The sequence below is a fragment of the Nannospalax galili genome, unplaced genomic scaffold (genome assembly GCF_000622305.1).
Source record: "Nannospalax galili isolate Female #2095 unplaced genomic scaffold, S.galili_v1.0 scaffold188, whole genome shotgun sequence".
In the NCBI taxonomy this organism is placed as follows: Eukaryota; Metazoa; Chordata; class Mammalia; order Rodentia; family Spalacidae; genus Nannospalax; species Nannospalax galili.
In genome coordinates, this window is record NW_008360325.1 from 3,341,195 (window position 1) to 3,361,025 (window position 19,831).

The following is a 19,831-nucleotide window of genomic DNA, read 5'->3' on the forward strand; positions in this document are numbered from 1 at the left end:
GGTCAGCCCTTAGCTTGGTTCACTGGACAATCCACCCGCTCTCATCGACACAGGCTGCAGGCTCGCCTGGCTGGGTACTTCAGCTGGAACCCCGCCCCGGCAGCCTCAAGTACGCTCACTGTACTCTAGACACTTACGATTTACAGTTGGAGGGTACTGGGAGTGTGTGTCCATGTCCATGTGTCCGGGGGTTCCTTCGCACACAGGATTCCAGGTGATGACTTTGGCTAGAAGCAAAAAGCTTGAGGTCACAGGCTAGAACCCCGGCCAGGTCAGAAAGGACGAGGAGGCCGGTGACTGAGGATAGCACCTTTGCAGGGGGTGGGGGTGGCTTAAAGCAGGGATTCTCTCAAGTTTAGACTCCGTGACAAAAAGTTTCTCTCTGTTCAACCCACTCGTTCCATGCTCACCCCTCACCAGCTGCCTTTGGAGGGATGAGGGGGGCGCAGAGACGGGAGCAGGGCTCCAGACCAAGACTCCTGGGACTAAGACATGGTGGGCTAACTGCAGCTGTGCGGGGAAACCAAAGCTTTAGGGCCACTGCACAGGTAAGATGCAAACTGATATCTAAGGAAGAAAGGCCAGTCCCTGGCAGGCAGGGCATCAAAAGCCCCTTGAAGGCAGGGCACACATTGCTCCCTGAGACAAGCCAGTGATCCATTGAAACTCAGCACAGGACAAGCTAGACAGAGGGGCCCAGGTGACCAGGCAAGAGATCCACTTCCAGGAAGCCAGGATGTGTGATGGGCTAAGACTGTAAGTTTTTAATGGGCGGTATCTTGAATAGCCATGGCACATACATCACAGGGTGACAGGTGACCTCCATGGTACCTGGACAGCTACCCCTACACTAACCATGCCACAGACGTGTAACAAGCACTACAGAATACCAGCACAGCACATCTTTATGACGTCAACTGTTTGCCACAGACTCAAGGTGTAAAACTGTGATGTACAAATGTGTGCCACTAAATAATTGCTGGAACCCACAAAAAGTGCAATGCAAGGCCAGCCCAATGGCATAAACTACGGACTTCACCTACTGGTCCCATATCAATGGGTCCCATGTCTCGTGGTTGATAAGCAACTCACAACACCAGTACATGATGCTAACAAGAGAGGAAGACAGCGGTCCATGTGAACTATGTATGCTTTCCTTCTTCATTTTTTAATTTTATTTTAATTTTGAGACACAGTCACATGCAGCCCAGATTAGCATCAAACTTGTTGCATGAGAAAATGACTTTGAACTTCTGATCCTCCTGCCTCTACCTTCCATGCGTTTAAATTACAGGCATAACCCACACCACATCTGATTTTATGTGGTGCTAGGGACTGAACACAAGGCTTCTTGAATGTTGAATCCTGTAAGCTCTGTACCACCTGAACTACATCCAAACCTCTGTATTCACTGCCTTGATTTTTCTGCAAACCCAAAACTGCTTAAGAAGGAAAAAAGAGGTTGCATATTAAATATATTTTCAAATAATTTTTAAAATATTTCAATCATCTTGTAAAAGTAAAATGGTGACTGGCAGAAAGGGGGTCTGCCATGGCTGGAAGTGAGCGACGAGGGATGAGATGGCAGGAAAATGCCAGGATCTGTTCACAAGCCCTCTAGAGACTGGCTTTAGGTGAGACACAGAGAGATGTGTGGGGTGCTCTCGAGGCCACCAGGAGGCAATGGGAGATACGGTACAGTGGGGGCTCTGAGATCCCACCCGCTAAGATGCACAGAGCCCAGGACCTGGGAGACTCCAGGTGAGAGTGTGCCAGGTACCTGCCCTGCTGTCCCCCACCCAGGACCTGAAGGAGAAGCACTCTGCCACTCCCAGTCTTCAGAGACACGTCCTGCTCCCTTTCTCCCTCTGTTCCCAGGCAGGTCTCCGGCTAAGGCACCCCAAACCCTGCCAAGGTACAGAGAGGATGTATATACCTTTTATTTTCAAACCTTCTGTAAATCCCTTCCTGGCTGTGTGGCCTATACTCCCCAAACGTGATTTTCCTATAACTGCTTGATTTCCTAACTTGAAGGGTCCAAAAAGCATCAAGAAGCTTGGGGGTGATGTGGGGGCAGAATCTGGGAATCCAAAAGCTCGGGACCACCTACCACGTCCTGAACACCCCTCTCCTCAGGGAGCGGCTGGGGTGGCCGCTCATCATAACCACCGGTCACTAGGTGACAATGGGACTCCAAACCAAGAACACACAGCAAGACCAAAGGTGCTGCTGCTTTTCCCCAGGAACACAAGCCGGGTCCTTTGCTCTCCTGCTTCTTTTGGTCTGTTTTGTCTTTAATGGGAACAGGGTAATCAGAAGCAGCCCAGGGCATCTGGGTTTCTTCCTGCCTCTCCTCCAAGCCCCTGTGGACCCTTCAGCATGCCTGACTGTCCTTAATGAACTCGGCATGCAGACCCCAGGCTGCTGTGCTAGCCCGCAGCCCCAGCAAAGTCGTGCCTTGGTTTAAAAGCTGCAAGTACCAGCTCTGGGTCTGCTGTGATGTATTAATAACGCAGTGCGGGGCTGGAATCTTAACAAATGTCAGAAAAGCTGCAAAGATGAGTCACTGTCTGGAGCAAAAGGAAAAAACAAGATCTTATAGAGTCCAAAGAAATCACTGTCACACGCATTTGATGGAAGACCTTGGTGTGTGTACTGAGCTCATGACCCACGTAGAAAGTGATGGTAAGCGTACCAACTGCAGCCCCCACATCTTAACAGGATGAAAAAGAACATTCTAGCTCTGCATCTTGAGTTTTTTTTTTTTTTTAAGTTTCTCTCCTCCAGAGGCACACAAGACCTAATTGATCTAGCCTGTCTTTGGTATAGATATCTTATGGCTGTTTCAAACAGAGAAAAATGTCAAAAGATTATTTTTGCTAAAATGTTGATTTCAAGAAATAGAGCCTACAGTTACACAAATGATCAGCCCTGTCTGTGATCGCCAGCCTCCTACCTGTTGAGAAAATACTACCCTCTTACAACTTCCCCCTGACAAATGCAAGCTCTTTGCAGAGCTAATTTCCTGTACCTTTGTGAGGCCCGGGCCTTGGACATTATGGGCCCATTTATGAAAATGGGAGAGGTAATTGGGACATCTTTTGAAATCGTGTCCCCTTCTCCCGCGCCGGGCCCCCGCCAGCCTTCTAATTTTCGTTGGTCGGGTTACAGAGGATGTTTACGTACGCCTCTTCCTGGAATTTCACCTCTTTGCTTCAGGAGTGGGCAATTAGAGAGAATTAGGACCTATTTGGTACATGTTTACTCTTAATGGTTAGAGAGGCTGAGGCAGCCTCGGGAACACAGTCTGCCAGTCTAATTGAAGCTGGCAATTTTTTGATTCCTCATTTCAGCTCGCAGGTATTGTAGCCACCAAGGTCACAAAACAAAAGCTGCAGTCCACCATGGTAATAACAGGCACAGACAGAGATGAGCATACAAGGCCACCCGCTACAGGCAGCAAAGGTGCCGCTTTTCCAGAAGTTGCTACCCTGGCGGTTTCTGCAAAAAGTTCTTCCCCAAGTGAGCCAGGGAGCCAACAGGGTGCTGCCGAGAGCCTCTTGACCAAGTGCACACAGTGGGCCACTTGGAACTGAGAGAGTACTGCTGGCCCATACTCTCCTGGAACAGAAGACATGGGTCTAGTCTCATTACACAAGAGTTGCTCTCTGGCCCAAAAAGGGTTTCCCAGCCTGGTTGGTGGCACACTTGTTTGAATAATGCTCCATAATGTATAATCTCTACACTGCAGCCTATGGGGCAGCCCTGAGGACCTTCCCACTGCCCAGGCAATGGCCTTTGCTAAGACCTGTGGTCTCCAAAAGCTGACACTGAGGCACTAGCTAAAGTCTGTGACCCTCGGATCACACCAGTCATTCAGGAGCTGGCAATCAGCAGGTCGCTCCCCACCCAGGGCTGCAGCTGGCTGGAGTAAGGCCCACTGGAATCCGGGATACTCATCTCTGAAGTGGAGGAGGACCTGAAACCACCAAGGTCCCTGGAATGCACTCACACAAAACACAGCTGACCACCAAGGACGGCGTGAGGGAACCCCGAGACTGGCAGAGTTCCCAGGCCTCCAACTATAGGTTTGTACTCTCCATCTCAAGGATGGAGAAACTGAGGCCCTGAGGGCTAGAGACAGGGGCTGACAGCAGTAGTCAGAGCTGAGCAGGGGCTGGACCCAGACTCTGGAAAGCAGCTCCAGGCAGCTCTCTACCCCTGACCCCAGCACTCATTTTCAGATCTATCCTCTGACCACCTGACAAGTGTCAAGGAGCAGAGGTCATGGACCTCTGTTTCCTCCTCTGGTCAAACAGGAGCGATGCAAGGCAACTATTCTAGTTACTTAATTTTTGTAGTTAATGGGCTGATGCCTCATTTTACAGACATAAAAACGGAGGTTCAGAAGCAGAAGACACTGGACAGAACAGAACCAGGACTCTTTCTTCTCCTAGCAGGGACTTTGCCGTGGATGTGCAGAGGGGCCGAAGAAACCCTTAGGGCCAGTCTGGGGCAGTATGGGACAGCCAGCTTCCTTCCAATCCACTGGCAGAGGAAGCCACATTAACTCCTTCCACTGCCTCCCCACAATTTCAGACACCTAACCCCACTTCTTAACAGTGGAGGGATGTCTCTACCCACCTACAGGGTGGCCCAGTGAAGCCACTGTGAGGCAAAGGAACTGCACAGCTGTGGTCTCCGGTGGCCGGCACAGACATGCGCTCAGCCTTTGGCCCCTCTGCCAGCCCTCTTTCCATTCTGGAGTTCTGTCCCTTGGCCCCAGTCTTGTGTCTCTAAAACATCTTTTGGGCATCAGGCCCAGTGTGATCAAATTCTTGCTTACAGTTATTGCATCCCTTCTACCCCAAAAGACTTGAACAAATTCAGCCCTGGGATGGATGAGCTCAAGGGTCCCCAGGGTCACGAGAGCGGGTGGCTAACTACGTGTGGGTCATTGTACCGCAGGAGTCTCCGCCTTGGTCCAATATACAAGGCCGGGGGCCCCACACAACCCCCAGGGAACACACACACACTCCATGTCGGGAAGGTAATTGAGGTTTTCTTCTTTTCATCTGAAGAAAGGGCACCTTCCATTGACAGGACGTATTCACAGGACCTGGGAAACTCACTGGAGCCGGCTCTCCCAATTATCCCCAGGTGGCTGTACTCCGCAGGACCCCCTCCCCACATTCCTTTCTGCCTGGGCCTTTGTTTCCAGCTGCAGAAGCCTGGGAGCTCCCAGGCTAAGAGTCTCCTCCTTAAGCCCCTGCCAAAGACCCTATTCACTAGGAGAAGAGAAGGCCTGCTCAAGGTGGTGGGGTGGGGAGCCAGGCTCCTGCCCAACTCCCAGGCTAGGGGAGGGAAGACCTCACCATCTGCATTTTTCTCTTAAGCCCAAAGAAACTAGAGAGCAATTAAGAAAGTCAAGACTGAGCCCTCCACCACTGTCCTCTCCTTAATTAATTCCTCTCCCACACACATCCTGCTCAAGTTGGGGGGCCCCATTGGCCTCCATCACCAGACACCTGCACAGCCCCCTTGGACTCCAGGGTAAAGAGAGCCAAGAAGAGAAATGTGGAGACATGGGACACTGTGTTCTGAGGATTCTAGCTAGGGTGACTAGATTTTCAAAGGAAGACTCAGGACCTGGGTGCTGTCTTCAAGGCCAAGTAATCTCAGAACACACTAGACATTCCTGATGCTGCTCTGTCCTGTTGTGACACAGTCGTTGTTCCACAGTGCCCAGGAGGAAACACCATCATCAAATGCATGTCCCCCCCCGCCCAGGCCCCTCTCCAGCCCCCAAGGTCTCCCTCATTTCTCCTGACTCTGATCTTTCTGTGCCACAGAGGCAATACACCCTGAACACCACCCCTTTTCTAAGAACCCCAGAGAGCCAGCGGTCTGCCCCATCTGAACCAGCAGTAGACCACGAAGAAAACCATGCCTACCGGAAGGTCTTTCCCTTTCAGAGACCCCTGTGCTTGAAGATGGCTTCACTCTGAAAGCCCAACTCTCCTAGAATTTTCCATCTGCTCTAACCAGAGATGGGAATGCAGGCATGACTTCCTGTTTGGGAGAGGGATCCAGGCTCAAAGCAGCAAAGGGAGACTGGTCTTTGGGACTGTTCACAGCCTGTTAACTTTCAGTCTCAATCGCTTGCAGCACACCCCAGCCAGCCCTTCCAGCTCAGCCTCCTGGTTGTCCTGCACTGCTTGCTGCCCTTCGACCCTCCAGGACCAAATTAATTTGTCTTTCTCTACACCCCTTTTGTGTACTACTCCATTCTTTTCATTAGCAAGCTCATTAAAAGATGGGTAGATTTTTTTTTTTCATTCTTTCTAAGAAGTCAGATTGCTCATTAAAAAACACATTTAAGTTACTTCATGTAACTAAAGAACGGGAAAAACATGTATCCTGTTGGCCTTAAGTCTTGCCAGGTTTTGACATTATTTGGAGAAACATACTTGCAAATGCATTTGGGGTTTGAATCACAACTCAGAGAGCACAAGGTCAGGAGCCCCGAAGATCAGCGCAAGAAGCTCAAGGTGGGAAGGCTAAGAGAAGACCCCAGCCAAGGTAGCCCCTCCACAAGAAGCCTTAACCAAACTCTGGCTTTCCTTTCCCAACAGCCCCTGGGGCAGGTGGGAGAATCATTCCCAAACAAGACCACAATCTTTTCCCAGACTCTGTGTATGTGGAGCACCAGGCTAGAGATGATTCTGGAGAACTAAATACTTAGCACCAAGACAAATGACCAGAGACCCTGCACCTTCCCACCAGGAGTGGCCACGCCCTCTGGGCCTCCTCCCTTTGCAATTAGGGCCCCCTTTCCACCCCACATTGCTCAGAGATTGCCTAATCCACCAAAAAAGAATTTTCCTGAAAATGATCATTTCTTTCAGTCTTACAGTATTGCTCTCTCTATAGTTCTTCAGACTCTAGTCTGCAAGGCTGGTCTGTTACAGTAGGTTTCAATGCCTTTAATTAAGAATTTGGTATTTGCTAGGTGTGGTGGTGCATGCCTTTGATCCCAGCACTCAGGGAGGAGGCAGGTAGATCTCTGTGAGATCAAGGCCAGCCTGGTTTACATAGCAAGTTTCCAGGTCAGCTGGGGCTACAGGGAAAAACTTTCTCAAACAGAAAAAAAAAAAGAAAAGCACTTGGTATGTCTTGTACTTGTTATTTTATCTAATGACACACAAAATTGCCAAAAGATGTGTTTGCCTGAGATTTAATGTTCACAGTCTCTGAAACGCCATTCAATCACAATGAACCTTCGTGCAAAGCTTATTCTGAGTAAACAGCCTTATTCCTGTCTCCTGGGGTGGGGGGGGTGGTCTGCAGAGTCTGAAGTTCTTTGGGATAAGGGGGCAGAATAGCCACATAGCCAGGTCTATCAGTTTTCTCCATAACCCCTTGGCGTAGTCCACCTCCAAATCCTGAGCTGTCTCTGATGAACAAGCCCAGACCCTCAGGCCCTTGGCTCCAACCAGCTACCCAGAGGCATTGTTTAAGCTCCAGATTTGCTGCCCCTGGGAGCCAGCATCCTGCCCGGATCAAAGCTCCCCTCCCAGACCCACGTCACTATGTTTGCAGGTAGCTCAGCAAATGCCAGCTGTGGAGTAAATGTCACAGGGCAGAGCCTTCCCAGTGCCCTGGACACACACACACCCTCCTCCCCACAGCCTGTCTGGCTCTCCAGAGAGGGAGACAGAACAGGCAAAGGCCGGGTTTGGGTGCTCAGCCCCCTCTACACTCAGCTGGCTTTTGTTTAAAAATAAGATCCCAATCCGTTTCCATTTCAGGGGAGAAAGGCTGGGCTGAGGAAGAGCCATCTGCAAATCTTGTTTAATGAGAGGACATTAATGTAGACGATTCGTCAGAAAGCAGAGACACCATGGGGAGGGGCATGGAGCTCTGTTCACAGAGACCCCCAGTGTAGACACCGAGAAGGATGGCGTCTAGTGGAAGGAAAGAGCTGTATCCACTCAGTGCTCCCCGATGTCTTCCCTTCTGGCTCCCATCCTTCATCCTGGCATGGCTACGTCACACCACCCCAAGTGAGACAGAAAAGAAGGCCCCCCTCCTCTCTGAGCCACCTTGCTGACTGCCCTGCAGGGGCCCTCCCAGATCACAGAGCAGACCCTCCAGCCCTTTGTACAAAGCCTGATCCTAGTCTCCTGCCCCCAACCCCCACGGACCCTCAACTAATAGGTCTTGAGTAAAGTGAACCACACAGACACACACATACACACACACACAAATAAATAGTCTTCGAATGAATCGTGTGGCTCTGAGCCTCAGTCTTCTGTGTCTTCACCATTAACAGATTTTGTTTAAACAAACAAAAACATTCCTGTCTCTTTGCAGTGTGGGGTGAGGAACAGGGGCCAGGAGAAAAACTCACTCAAAAACCACCATTTGATTAAAGGACATTACCAAAGCCCCATGTGTGCGAGGCCTCAATTCTCCCAGGGAACGACGTTGCCATGGCGGGAGGGAGAAATGTCTCCTCACACAGGATGGATAGCCACCCATGTCCACAGCTCTGAGGGAGCAGGACAAGGCAGAGGTAGTGATTCCCTTCACGAACATGATCAGCTGATGGGACTGTGTGCCTACTGTGTGCCTGGCCTTGGCCATTCCCAAGAGTGTAGACTACTTGTGAACTCTCCCACTTACTGTCTCTGGTCTCCAGTAGCCAAGATGGACTCCCACACATGCTGACTTGGCGTGGTGAGGGTCTCCGCTCCAGGCAGTTTCCAGGTCTCCAGGTACGAAGGTTGATGTGGAAGTTTTGTAAGCTGCCCCTCCCGAGTAAATGTTTTCTCTCTTGAGTGGACAGGTGATGTGAGTGGATCCTAATGAGGTTGTGCATGTTGACGCAAGAGACTCACCCTAATCTGTGAAGGAGGCACAATGCAGGTCCTGAAGGTCTGGGTCCAGGCGCTGGGCCTCATGGGGTCCTTGGGGTCCTTGAGGTCCTTAGGGTCCTCGGGGTCCTCAGGGTCATCGGTCACTTCCACCTGCTGTTCTTCAGCCAGTATGGCCGGTGGGTGACTCCAGCTTTGAGGAGGAGCAGAGAATTAGAATTACTGCAGGGCAAGCACCCCGAAGAAAGCCACCCGCGCTCACACACGAGGACACAGAGCATGGTCTCACCTGGTCTTCCGTGGAGAGGAGGAGCTCTTGGCACATGACCACAACAGGAAAAGGCAGAAGAAGGATGCAACCGGCCTGGATGGCAGCCCCCCCAAACAACACCAAGTGATCAGCAAGTGGCCTAGCAGGGCCCAGCCAGGACTCTGAGGAACATGATGGCAGTTCAGGTGGGCCGTGGGGCAACACCCACCAGGGAATGATGATTAGGGATCTCTGGGGCCAGCACAGCAGGCCAAGCCATAAACCTGGTTATAGCCCCTGGTCACTCAGACCCTGGAAGCCAGGCCCACAGGAAGTGACGGCATCAGCAGGGGCCTGTCCCACGTGTATCACTTGAAAACTGAGGCAACACTGAGTGGGCAGGGCAACGGGGTTTGAACCTGGTGGCTGAGAGAAGCAGGGAGACCAGGTTAGCAAGGGAAGGCAGCTTGTAAAGCAGAGGGAGGGGTGGCCAAGACCAGGGATCCCAAGCCTGGGGACTGAGGCAGAGTTGGGTATTAGGCAGACAGTGTAGGATAAAGACTACGCAAGCAGAATGCCAAAAGAGCAATGAACCTGGGCACCGGGGAAGCAGGGAGGAAACAGCGGTGGGGGGGGGGGCAGCCAGGGAAAGGTGGGGCCTGCACATGCTCCCTGGAGGCTCCTGGCATGGGACACAGGCCCCAGCGAGCAATATGGGGACAGAGAGGCTAGACTGAGTCCCAGGGAGAAGACGGAACTCAGGGGAGGGGATCCAAGCCACAGACCCCCCCACCTCAGGAGGGAGACCTGCATGGCCTGGACCAGGGACACATCACAGCTGTCCTTGCCTCAGCCCCTAAGCTACAGGGCCAGTAGTCCATACTCAGCCACGGGGGAAGGGGGGGGCAGAGGGGGCGCAAAGCCCTGGAGGTGGGCAGGTTTGCGTGGAGGCCAGGCAGGCAAACCACACCAACCCCATGCCCTCAAAATGCCCTCTACAGAGCCAGAGACGACTGCTCTAGCACCTAGACAACCCCCCAGCCTGCCCTCCCTGGGAAGCAGAGGCCATCAAGGGACAAGCTAGGTGGCAGGTGCCAAGCCCAGGGCCAGGACCATGGGCACGCTCAGTTAGGATCAACTGTTGGATGACGGGATGAACGCGCGGATGAATGCAGGGGCTCAACCAGGAAAGACCCCTTGAAATGGGGCTGGTTCTGGGGCAGGAAACTGCTGACTCCCACATCCCAGGACCCCTGCCCTCCACCCTTTGAACCTAGGACTCCTTGGGTAACCCACCTAGCTGCTCAGGTGTGGCAGTCGAGTCCTTCCATTCATCCACCTGTCCAAGCATACATCCCACATACTCTTACTGAGCCCCACTATTTACCAGGATGGTGCTGGGACACCCAGAGGAGGGGGGGTTGGCCTAGGGGCACCCCAAGAAAGCCAGACTCGAATGGGAGAGGGAGGGGACAAGAGAGGGAAACTGAAGCCAAGAATGGAGGACGGAATGGGCAGTGAAGGTAGAAAAACAGTCATTCTTAGAAGAATTGGGGGCTGTGGGCCTTTCCTGGCCTCACTTGGCCTGGTCTCAAGTTTCCCACTATATCCTGATTACTTTGATGAACAGTAAATACCCAGGATGCTCTAGGGGGGCCTCTGGGCCAACTCTGAAGCTGATCTGTAAAGGGTGATCTCTGTGTCCATTGAGGGTCCCAGCAAGCAAGGGGGCAGGTAAAAACTCCACCTACACTCAAAGAAGCAGTTAGCTCAGGTCCCTCTGCTTCTAGCTGACCTGCCTTCCAGAACTACAAGTCCTGTGGTAGTGGGGACTCCTGCTTAAGTTGCTCAAAGCTGTTAAGTCTCGGGATCCTTGTAATGAGTTCTGATGACCTCCGACTAAAGATGCTGGGCAAAGGTCCTGCACACCCTTCTCGGGTTCTTAAATACCCTGGGGGCTCCTAGATTATCAGAAGTGGCTTCAGGGACCTGTTAATTTACTAACTGATGGATAAGGAGAGATGGAGGGACCCTGGAGACTATTCTTGATCATTTAAAGAAGTCTTTGCATTTGTAAACAGTACCAACTGATTCTACTCTCCAAGGGGAATGTAGGGGCAAGGAGGCTTGTGTGTGACGCCCTCCCCAACTTCTTATACAAGGTGAGGACCTGATTTGGATCCATAGCACCTTAGAACCTTCAACCAGTAGACTCACTGAGGGAAGAAAGGAGAGAGAGAGCCCCCACCCATAAGTTTTAAATAATGTTTTCTTGTTCCAATCACTTCTCTTCTCCTCTAGTTGTTTGTGTGTGTGTGTGTGTGTGTGTGTGTGTGTGTGTGTGTGTGTGGAGGTTGGTTTGCAAGGGGCTGGGACAGCATCTGCTTCTCTAGACAGGTTTCTAGGCACCCTCCTGCGTGCGTGCGTGTGTGTTGTGTGTGTGTGTGTGCGTGTGTGTGTTTTCATTTGGCTGAAGGTCTGGCTAGGACCTAAAGTTTAATTGGAGTGATCTAATCTTGATTGAACTGCCTTGGGATGACACACGCACAGAACTTGGGATAAACAGGGGTAAGTTGAATTCAGGGTGGGTCACTGCTCTAAAGTCACAGTGGACTTAAGGGAATCGAGGATAGAGGGATTCAGGAGAAGGCCATGGACTGGGGACATTCGAAGATAAGAGATTAACTAGGGATCTGACGTCAGATCAAAACTGGGGTGCTAGTGAGGGAACCAAGGACATGTCACTGGCTTTCAGAGCCCCAGTCTTATCAGTAAGCTAGAGCTAAATTTGAACCTTAGCTACAGCCTTTCATGGGGTGCCACTATCCCCCCATGTCTTGGCCTGGGTGGACCAATCTTCCTGGCTCTGGCACTATGATTTGGCTCTTAGCTGCCATCTGAAAATCTGGCCTAAGTTCCAAAGCCCTCCATAGGATCGGAAACATTTCTGGAGAGGGTTGGGGTGGGACTAGGAGCCAAGGCTGGGAGCTGGGTGAGAGGGAATGAGTGTGGCTTGATGTGGACCATGCAGACCCTTGTCTGTCTTCAACTTACAACTCCAGTCAATGGGCCTCACACTGGGATCCGGGGAGGAAAGCTACAGCCCAAAAATGAGAAGTGTGGCTTAAGAACCCAAGGCACCCCCTGGCCCTCGGCCTCCGGCTCAGCTCATTATGATAATCAGTATGTTTTTCCTTCCCAGACAAAGAGGGCTCCTTATGAGAGGAATATTGGAACCCAGCAGCTACCTCATTAGCGTCTGCGGCCTCTTCCTTCGACAAGGCCCAAGATTAGCCCTGTGTTCATTAAGGAGAAAGGGCTGGAAAACCCAGCCGGGGGGCGGGGCGGCTCTGTTCTAGGAGCTGGTCATTCTCTGAGATCCCTCTTGTACCTTAGGGACCTAATCACCAGTCAACTGGGCGGTGGGGAGGGGGCCGGAGGCACAGAGGTTAAACCTGAGGGACGGAGTTCAGAACCTCAAATGGGGCGATTTGATATGGAAGTTTCCTGGGATTTGTCACTGGCATAATCAATTTAAAAGCTTCCTCTCGTTTTCTTTCTTCTAAGCCTAACCTAGGAGGAAAGCTTTTTCTAGATGAGTTTTGGGTGGGTCTTAATACTTGCTAAGCCTCCTTTTCTGACTTGCGTGTCTTTAATGCCCTTTTTAAAAATTACTCTTTTCTTCTTTCTCCTTCTCCTCCTTCTCCTCCCCTCCCTTCTTTCTTCTGTCTGTGGCTTTGGTCCTCTGCATGGGAATTTAGCCCAAAAGAAAACCTAATGGTGACCCAAATTTGCTCACGAACACCTGTCTTGACTTCCAGTACCCTTGGCTGGCAGTGGCTGAGCCTTACCTGGTGGTGCTCACCTGGTCTTCCTGGTGAGGCGCATTAACCCTACTAAGGTGTCTTGGAAGAGCTGTCCTACACCACAGTCCCAGCATTAAGTGTTTCCTAGGACTCAAACCCCAGTCAGCCAACTCCAGAGTGAGGAAGGTGATCCTGCCAGCTGAGTTGGCAGGAGGCAGGTTCAGGAAGTTAGGAGTCCTGGGGAGGATGTAAATCCCCAGGGAAGGTGAGACCAGGTATGTCCATAAAGCAGGTAATATGTGGAAACAGAAGGGAACCAGAGCTATGAAGCCATGGAACAGGAGGCATGGAAATGTGTCCTTGTGTCCAGCCAGGCTGGAAATATGTGAAGGGTCAAGCTAGAGAAAAGTCTTTACCTGAGCGAGAGCCGTTCGATGGAGAAGAGCGAGTCAGGAAGCAGTGGGTTGGAGGGGAGATTGGAGGTGAGGAAGGAAAGCAGCGAGTGTGGACAGGCCTCGAGAAGCCGGGCTGTGAAGGAAAGACAGACACTGGAGTGGCCAGGAAGGAGGACAGGAGGAAGTGGGGCTCCAGGTCGGGGACAGCAGAATCAGGAGTCCAGGGGGAATCGAGGTGGAGGTGGAGGAGGTGCAGGTGTGAGACAGGTACATGTTCACTGTTAAAACTGAAGACGTCATGGGGACAATGACATGGGGGGGGTGCCCAATCGGAGAAGCCGCTTGGTAACCTCTGCTTCCCTGGGAGGTCACGGGCCGGTCCTAGGTCAGGACAGGGAGTTGTGAGGATCAAATGAATGGGAGGTTGCAAAAGAGGGACCTGCTGGAGTCTCCTGCCTGGATTTCCACTGACCGTAAGTGATGCTTGATGCTGTGCATGCTGAACATTATTAAGAATGTAAAAGCTCCAAAGGCTCCGTCTTAATAGCCTGAATTAACTCAAAGCGGGTCTCCGCCCACTGCAATTGTCACTTTCTACGTCCATTTGCTACATAATCCAATCAGCCCCTTTCAGAAACCTGGACGCCATTGTCCACTCAAAGCTGGGCTTCTCTAAAGTAGCCCAGTTGTTTTTGTCTTGTCCGGACAAAACTGGTTGGCTTAAAAGGCAACTAAAGAAAGTGCTGGTCAAATGAAGGTCCCAATTAGCCTCCAAGAGACTGTTCCCGTTATCTTTGTATCCCAGACCTAGCCTGGTGCATAGGGCACATGGTCAGCATTTCAGAAAATGTTTGTTGAATTAATTCCATTTTTATTTATTCTGGAATTTATTTACTGAGCACAAATACACAGCACCTACTGGGTGCTCACTATGTTATGAGAGAGGAAGGGGCTGGACAGTGGGCAACAGCCTCGGGTTGGTATTTTACAATTTCACAGCAATTTACAAAGCACTTTCCTATGAGTTACATCGTTTGGTCTTCAAAAGCACCCTGTGGGGTAGATGAACTGGGTTTTCTTTATTTTATTTCTTTCATTTTTTAAATCCCTATTTAGACCATAAAAGGAGCCAAAACTTGCAGAAGTTAAGTGACTTGTTTAAGGTCACACTGTTACTAAGAAGTGAAGTCAGCACATAGTACCAGACTTGGCCTCCCACCCCCCAGACCTCCAAGGCCACCCTGGGCAGCTGAGATTTCAGACAGACTCCTCCCACTGTGGAATGCTTGATATGAAATAAAGGGACTTTTCCATAGACCTCTGGGCTGAGAGCAGGGAGAGGCAATCACAGGCAGCCACAGTGGCCCCGAGGTCGACCTCTGACCCTTCGTCTTGGTAGCAATGTGACAAAATACTGGCATCCCTCCCCTTCAGTGTCCTCACTCTAAATTTAAGTCCAACAGCATGGGATGGGGCTTGGGCTCCTCTAGCTTTCCCCACCTACCTTTTTAAAATTATGCAAATCAATGCCAAATGTACCCTTCTCTAGACATGAGGTTTCCTTGTTACATACACATATTACAGAGAAACAACATGGGTACGTTACATAGAAAGTGCTCTGGAAATGGCCACACGCATAATTCGTGTTCTTACTCAAAGTCTGCCCGACGGCCGGCTGTCTTTGGAAGCCCCTACCTGGTGCAAGGTGAGCCCCATGTACCAGGGGCTGCAGGAGTCTGTTGGAGAATAATTAAGACAAGTTAAGACAACCAGTGGGTGGGAATGGATTCACCTACAAACCTTTTCAACAAACATTTGCCGATGGCCTCTGCCCAGCCCTGCCTCAGGCTTCTGTATGTCACTTAATTCTCACAACAACCCTAGGAGGTTGCTCCTAATGTCCCCATTCCCCTAAAAAGGAAGGGACATATCCAAGGGGGTGGGCATGCCTTCAGGGGTCAGCCACATGCTCATTCCAGAAGCACCCCACCCCCACCCCCACAGTTGCCAGCACAATGCTGGTGGCCCTTGGCCCAGGTCCCCCTCCTGAGAGGCTCCCAAAGGGATCCTTCCATTCAGGACACTGTAAGGACAACAACGTGGTCAGTCACAAGGGACTGAACCCCCTTGGGGAGGGAGGCACTCCAGTTCGCTGGCAGATGACACAAGCAGAGACAAACAGAAGGGCTCAAAGTCAAGACACAAGCAGAGCAAAGGTCAGGGGTCATGACCAATGCCCCCTCACTAGGGCATTGGTTCAAGGCCTGTGTCCAGAGGGAGAAGAATTGGTCAGTGCTGATCCTCTTCATCCTATCCCTCGCTGTCCTGGTCCTAGGGATCTTGGGGATCTGTATGCTGGTGGGTTCCAGGCATCCAAGCTTCTTAGACCTACAAAAGAACAAAGGTTAAAGAACTCATTAAAATCCCAGGTGTTAATTACAGTCAAAGCTAATTAGTTAATATTTTAAGTTGTCTTTAATGGCTAAGGGGTCTGGGGGTGATGTACAAGAGAGGGTAGGGGGAGTTCACCGGCCATGTGGCAAGCAAGCACCAGGAGGAGGGGCTTGTGGTACCAGGAGGTGGAGACAGCAGCAGGTACCGCAGTCAGCACCTGGGCAGCAGCTTGGCATCCAGAGCAGGCGGTCCTTGAAGACTGTGGTGAATCGATGATGTCATCCCTGAAGAGAGATCCTATGGCATGGGAGGGGGCTGTTAGAAACCATCTTGATGACCTCTAACGGCCAGCACAAGAACAGCAACGGGGGGGGGGCAGGTGGAGGGAAAGGGAAGGGAGGGGAAAGGGAGGAGGGAGGAGGGAAGGGAGGAGGGAGGGGAAGGGAGGAGGGAGGGAAGGCAGGCTTGGGTGGGGAAGTGGGAGGGGTATGGAGGGAGGAGGAGCCAGGATGGGGAGGAGGGAAGGGGAGGGGTAAGAGGGATGAGGAAATTGAGTAGGGGAGGGGGAGAAGGTAAGAGGCAGGGAGGCGGGAGAGGAGAAATGGGAGGGGCAGGATAGCAATGGGAGGGGGTAAAGCTGAGTTGATTGACAGGCCACAAGTGTTAGCTGTGTGCGCATGCGCCACTGGAGGGCCCCAGCAAGCGGGCCAAGAACCATTTGCACAAAAAGACCGCTAGGGGGAGCTCGGCCCGCACCAAGAGCCCAATAGCGCAACCACCTGCGGCGCCCCCACCCACGCCACTGCGCAGCTGCTAGAGCCAGGCTGACGTAGGATGGAGGGGGGGCTGCCCAACAGGTCTCAAGACCAAAGGGGGGGGTACAGCCCGCACCAGCCTATTATTCAGGGTCCCTCTGCGCCCCCCAACACCCCTCCAAGCTACCAGTAGACAGAACCCACTGAAATTCATGCGCCAGCACCCCCACCCACACCTGGAGGGCCTTCTGCACCCCTGTCAACTACAGGGGTCACCCCTCATCAGAGCTGAAGACCCTGCAGTAAGGGGCTCCCTAGACCACAATTCTACTTTTAATAATTAAAAACACAGGAAGCTTGCCCCCCCACCACCATCAGTCAATCCAATAAGGCATAATTAAAATTTAAAATAACCAATTTTCAATAGACGCAGCTCAGGCTCATGTTTGGTCTTCAGCTACGTCATATAAAATAAGAGCAGACCTATCTGCGCCCCCCCGCTCCCCCATTCCGCCCCCCAGGCATTGCCGACTCTCCTCCCCCAATAAAAAACCTTGCCTGGCCTCTGCGACACCTTTCTCGAAACCTCTGGCCACTGGCACCTAATTAACCTTTTTTAAAAGAACAATCTTTGCTCAAATAGCCACACCTTTTTAAGACCCCCTGAAAACAAAAATCAGTGAAAATAAATTAATTTGCATCCAGCTCATCTGCAGCACCCTAAATCACACCAGCACTGCAGATGACGCCACCTCTGGCCCAAGCCAGCCCTTGCAGGGGCGCCTCGGGGACCCGCGGACCTCCAAACATTTCTCCCTTAGGTTAATGAATCCATAGCCCTCCAGCAAATCTTGCGCCCGACCCCCTCCAGCAAGAGAACAAAGGCCACCTCCCCTCCCCACCCCGCCCCCCAAAAATCCGCAGTGCCACCATCGCCCTCTTGCGGCCATCAAGAGAACCTTCCAGAAACCTGCCACGTAGCAGCTCGCTGGCGCCCCCCCGCCAAGCCCGCCAGCCCAGAATGGGGAGGGGGCGGCCTGGGGGGGCTTGACAGGGACAAAGGAAATAGCCAAAGGTGATTTACCAACAGTCGCAAGCCTGCAACATGTCAGAATCTTCCAGAAAAACCATCATGCGCAATTCTTCAAAGAGCCAGGTCCCCCAATGTCCAGCACTCAGCTCGCCCCCCCAAACCTCCACACACCCCCTTTTTCTGCGTTTCCTTCTTCCTCCTTCGCAGACCCAAGGACAGAAGCGTCTCTCCACCCCAACCCGCTCCTCATTCTGTTCTACCTGAGTCCCCAGTTCCTTGACCCCCCCCCGCCCCCCATTCTCAAACCGCAGTCTTCCCCCACGGGATTGCGTGGTCTCCGGGCAGATCTACCTGGAACACCGTCTCTCGCCACCGTTCCAGGGACTGCTCCGGGGAGAAGCCGTGGATGGCCATTACACATTTCCCCCCGGTTTTGCTGAGGTGTGTTCTGCATCAAACCTGCATATCTGGAGTCGCTGGTGAACAGCAGTCTCCAGCCCTCACGCCCACGGTCCATCGAGAACCTGGCTAAAGACTGGGGGGGCGGGGGGAATGGCACGAGACCCTTCTCTTCTGGTGCCTTTCCTCCCCCTGATTCATGGGCCATGCAAAATGCGTGGCCGCCATATCTCCCACCATTAACGTGAATCTAAAGGTGGGTTTGAACCCCCCCCAAATCAAGATTTTGGACCCCAGAAACGGCAAGATTCTGGATTCCAAAGGGGGAGCGGCCTTACCCTATTCTCCGTCATCAGAACCCCTGCCACCCAGCCCACTCTGCAGGTCTAAGTGAGAAAAAGGCCCCGGTGTCCGTCACCCACCCCAGGAAAATGTGCCTCGAGCTCTCCCTTCCTGACAGAATTCCGTGTCCGATGCTTGGGTACCAGGGGAGGGGGCCGCCTTCGGGAGAAGGGCCCCAGCATCGGTCTTGCGGCACGTCCGGGAGGACAGAGCCGTAAGGGGATGTCGTCTTCGCTTAGCACATCCTTCTGGCGAAGGATGGCCAACCACTCACCAGGTGAGGCACTCTCATGCGGGAGCTGACGTCTTCGGGGAGGCTGCAGCCGAGGCCAGCAGAGCCAAGGCGAGCTCTATCCCAGCTCTTCGCCGTCTGCGCTAGGGGCTGGCTGGGTGGGGTTTATATGAAGGCGCAGAAGGGGTGGTCTCTGACGTCAGCGCATTCTGCTGCAATGCGCTCATTTCTCTAAAAGTGATTGGCCGGAAAAATGAGCCCCCCAGATTCTATGACAAATTGCTCCAGCCGCACCCAGACTGCAGCAAAGAACGGAGAGAAAAAAAAAAATCTGCCGCAGTGCCCCTGGCCGCCATGACCAACACCCTGTGGTCGCCAGTGTTTTTTCCCTAGATGAGCCCTGATCGTGGAAAGCAAACGATTTCTATGCACAATTTGTGGGGAAGTCATCCCAAGGGGTGGTGGCCCTCGGGCGGCGAGTGTAGCGGTGGGGTATCGGGGGTTCGCAGATTGCTCGTCTGGATACTTCAGAGCATTGAGAGATGTAAAATGGTGTTTTCTGCGTATTGTTCTGGAAAATAAAAAGCCCAGGCAAAATAACTGATTTCCAAATGTCAGCCCGAGGCGTCACCCCCACTTAGCACACCCGGTTTCTAGGGGGGCAATCTTCGATATGGAAGACTCAGAATCTAAGAGTCAGAAGGACCTTGATATTTCAGTCTGGGGGTCTGCGGCTTACAACCTGTGCACCCCGAACCTGCAATATCCGTCCTGCTATTTTAGTGGTGCGTTTCTTGCACTTAAGGGGGCTACCCTGCAACCAGGGCTGTGATGTGTATTTAGATAGACGCAAGCTATGTTCCTCTAAAGAGAAAAGTGCATTTTGAGTAAAGACGGGGTCTTTTGCCGCAGTGCTTAGCTGTACACCCCCAAATCCTGTTAATTCCCCATACTTTGACAGTCGCCCCCCCCTCCCCAGCGGAAGGAGACAGACAGTGACACGTGTTGCTATGGTGCATAGCTGCCTGGCTGCGTACTCCGGGACTTGGCACCCGAGAGCTAATCCTTAACAGGTGGTACCTCGGCAGCTCTGCCCTACCCTAAGTGGCAAAGTGGGCAACATCGTCAATCAAATGTCCTCTCGAAAAGGTCAAAATGCTGTTGAAAGGGATGAAGGATCTATCTTAGGGTGACAGGTGGGTGACAGCTGGGGGCCAAGGAAGGAACAGCCTGGTGACAGGAAAGGGGCGAAGATGAGAGATGGACCCTAAAAGGAAAGGCAGAAGGCCCTACAGAGGACATCAGGGTGAAAGAGCTCTCTGCCCTTATTTGGGGGTGCCCAGCTG

At 52.2% G+C, this 19,831-nt stretch overlaps 1 long non-coding RNA gene across 6 annotated transcripts in view; it reads right to left on the reverse strand.

The window, feature by feature from the left end:
* LOC103727640 overlaps nt 1–18,622 on the reverse strand; it is a 33,560-nt gene extending 14,938 nt beyond the window's left edge. For 4 of the 6 annotated variants that reach the window (XR_606976.2, XR_606980.2, XR_606979.2 and 1 more), the window contains exons 1-7: nt 18,528–18,622; nt 15,904–16,021; nt 14,984–15,718; nt 13,352–13,463; nt 9,169–9,243; nt 8,904–9,072; nt 138–227 (exon numbers count right to left, since the gene is read on the reverse strand). This is a non-coding gene — a long non-coding RNA (uncharacterized LOC103727640). Of the gene's footprint in view, nt 1–137; nt 228–8,903; nt 9,073–9,168; nt 9,244–9,358; nt 9,556–13,351; nt 13,464–14,983; nt 15,719–15,903; nt 16,022–18,527 lie in introns of all 6 variants that reach the window. The other 2 variants (XR_606977.2, XR_606978.2) reach the window with 2 other exon arrangements.
* Between the last annotated feature and the right edge of the window lie 1,209 nt (nt 18,623–19,831).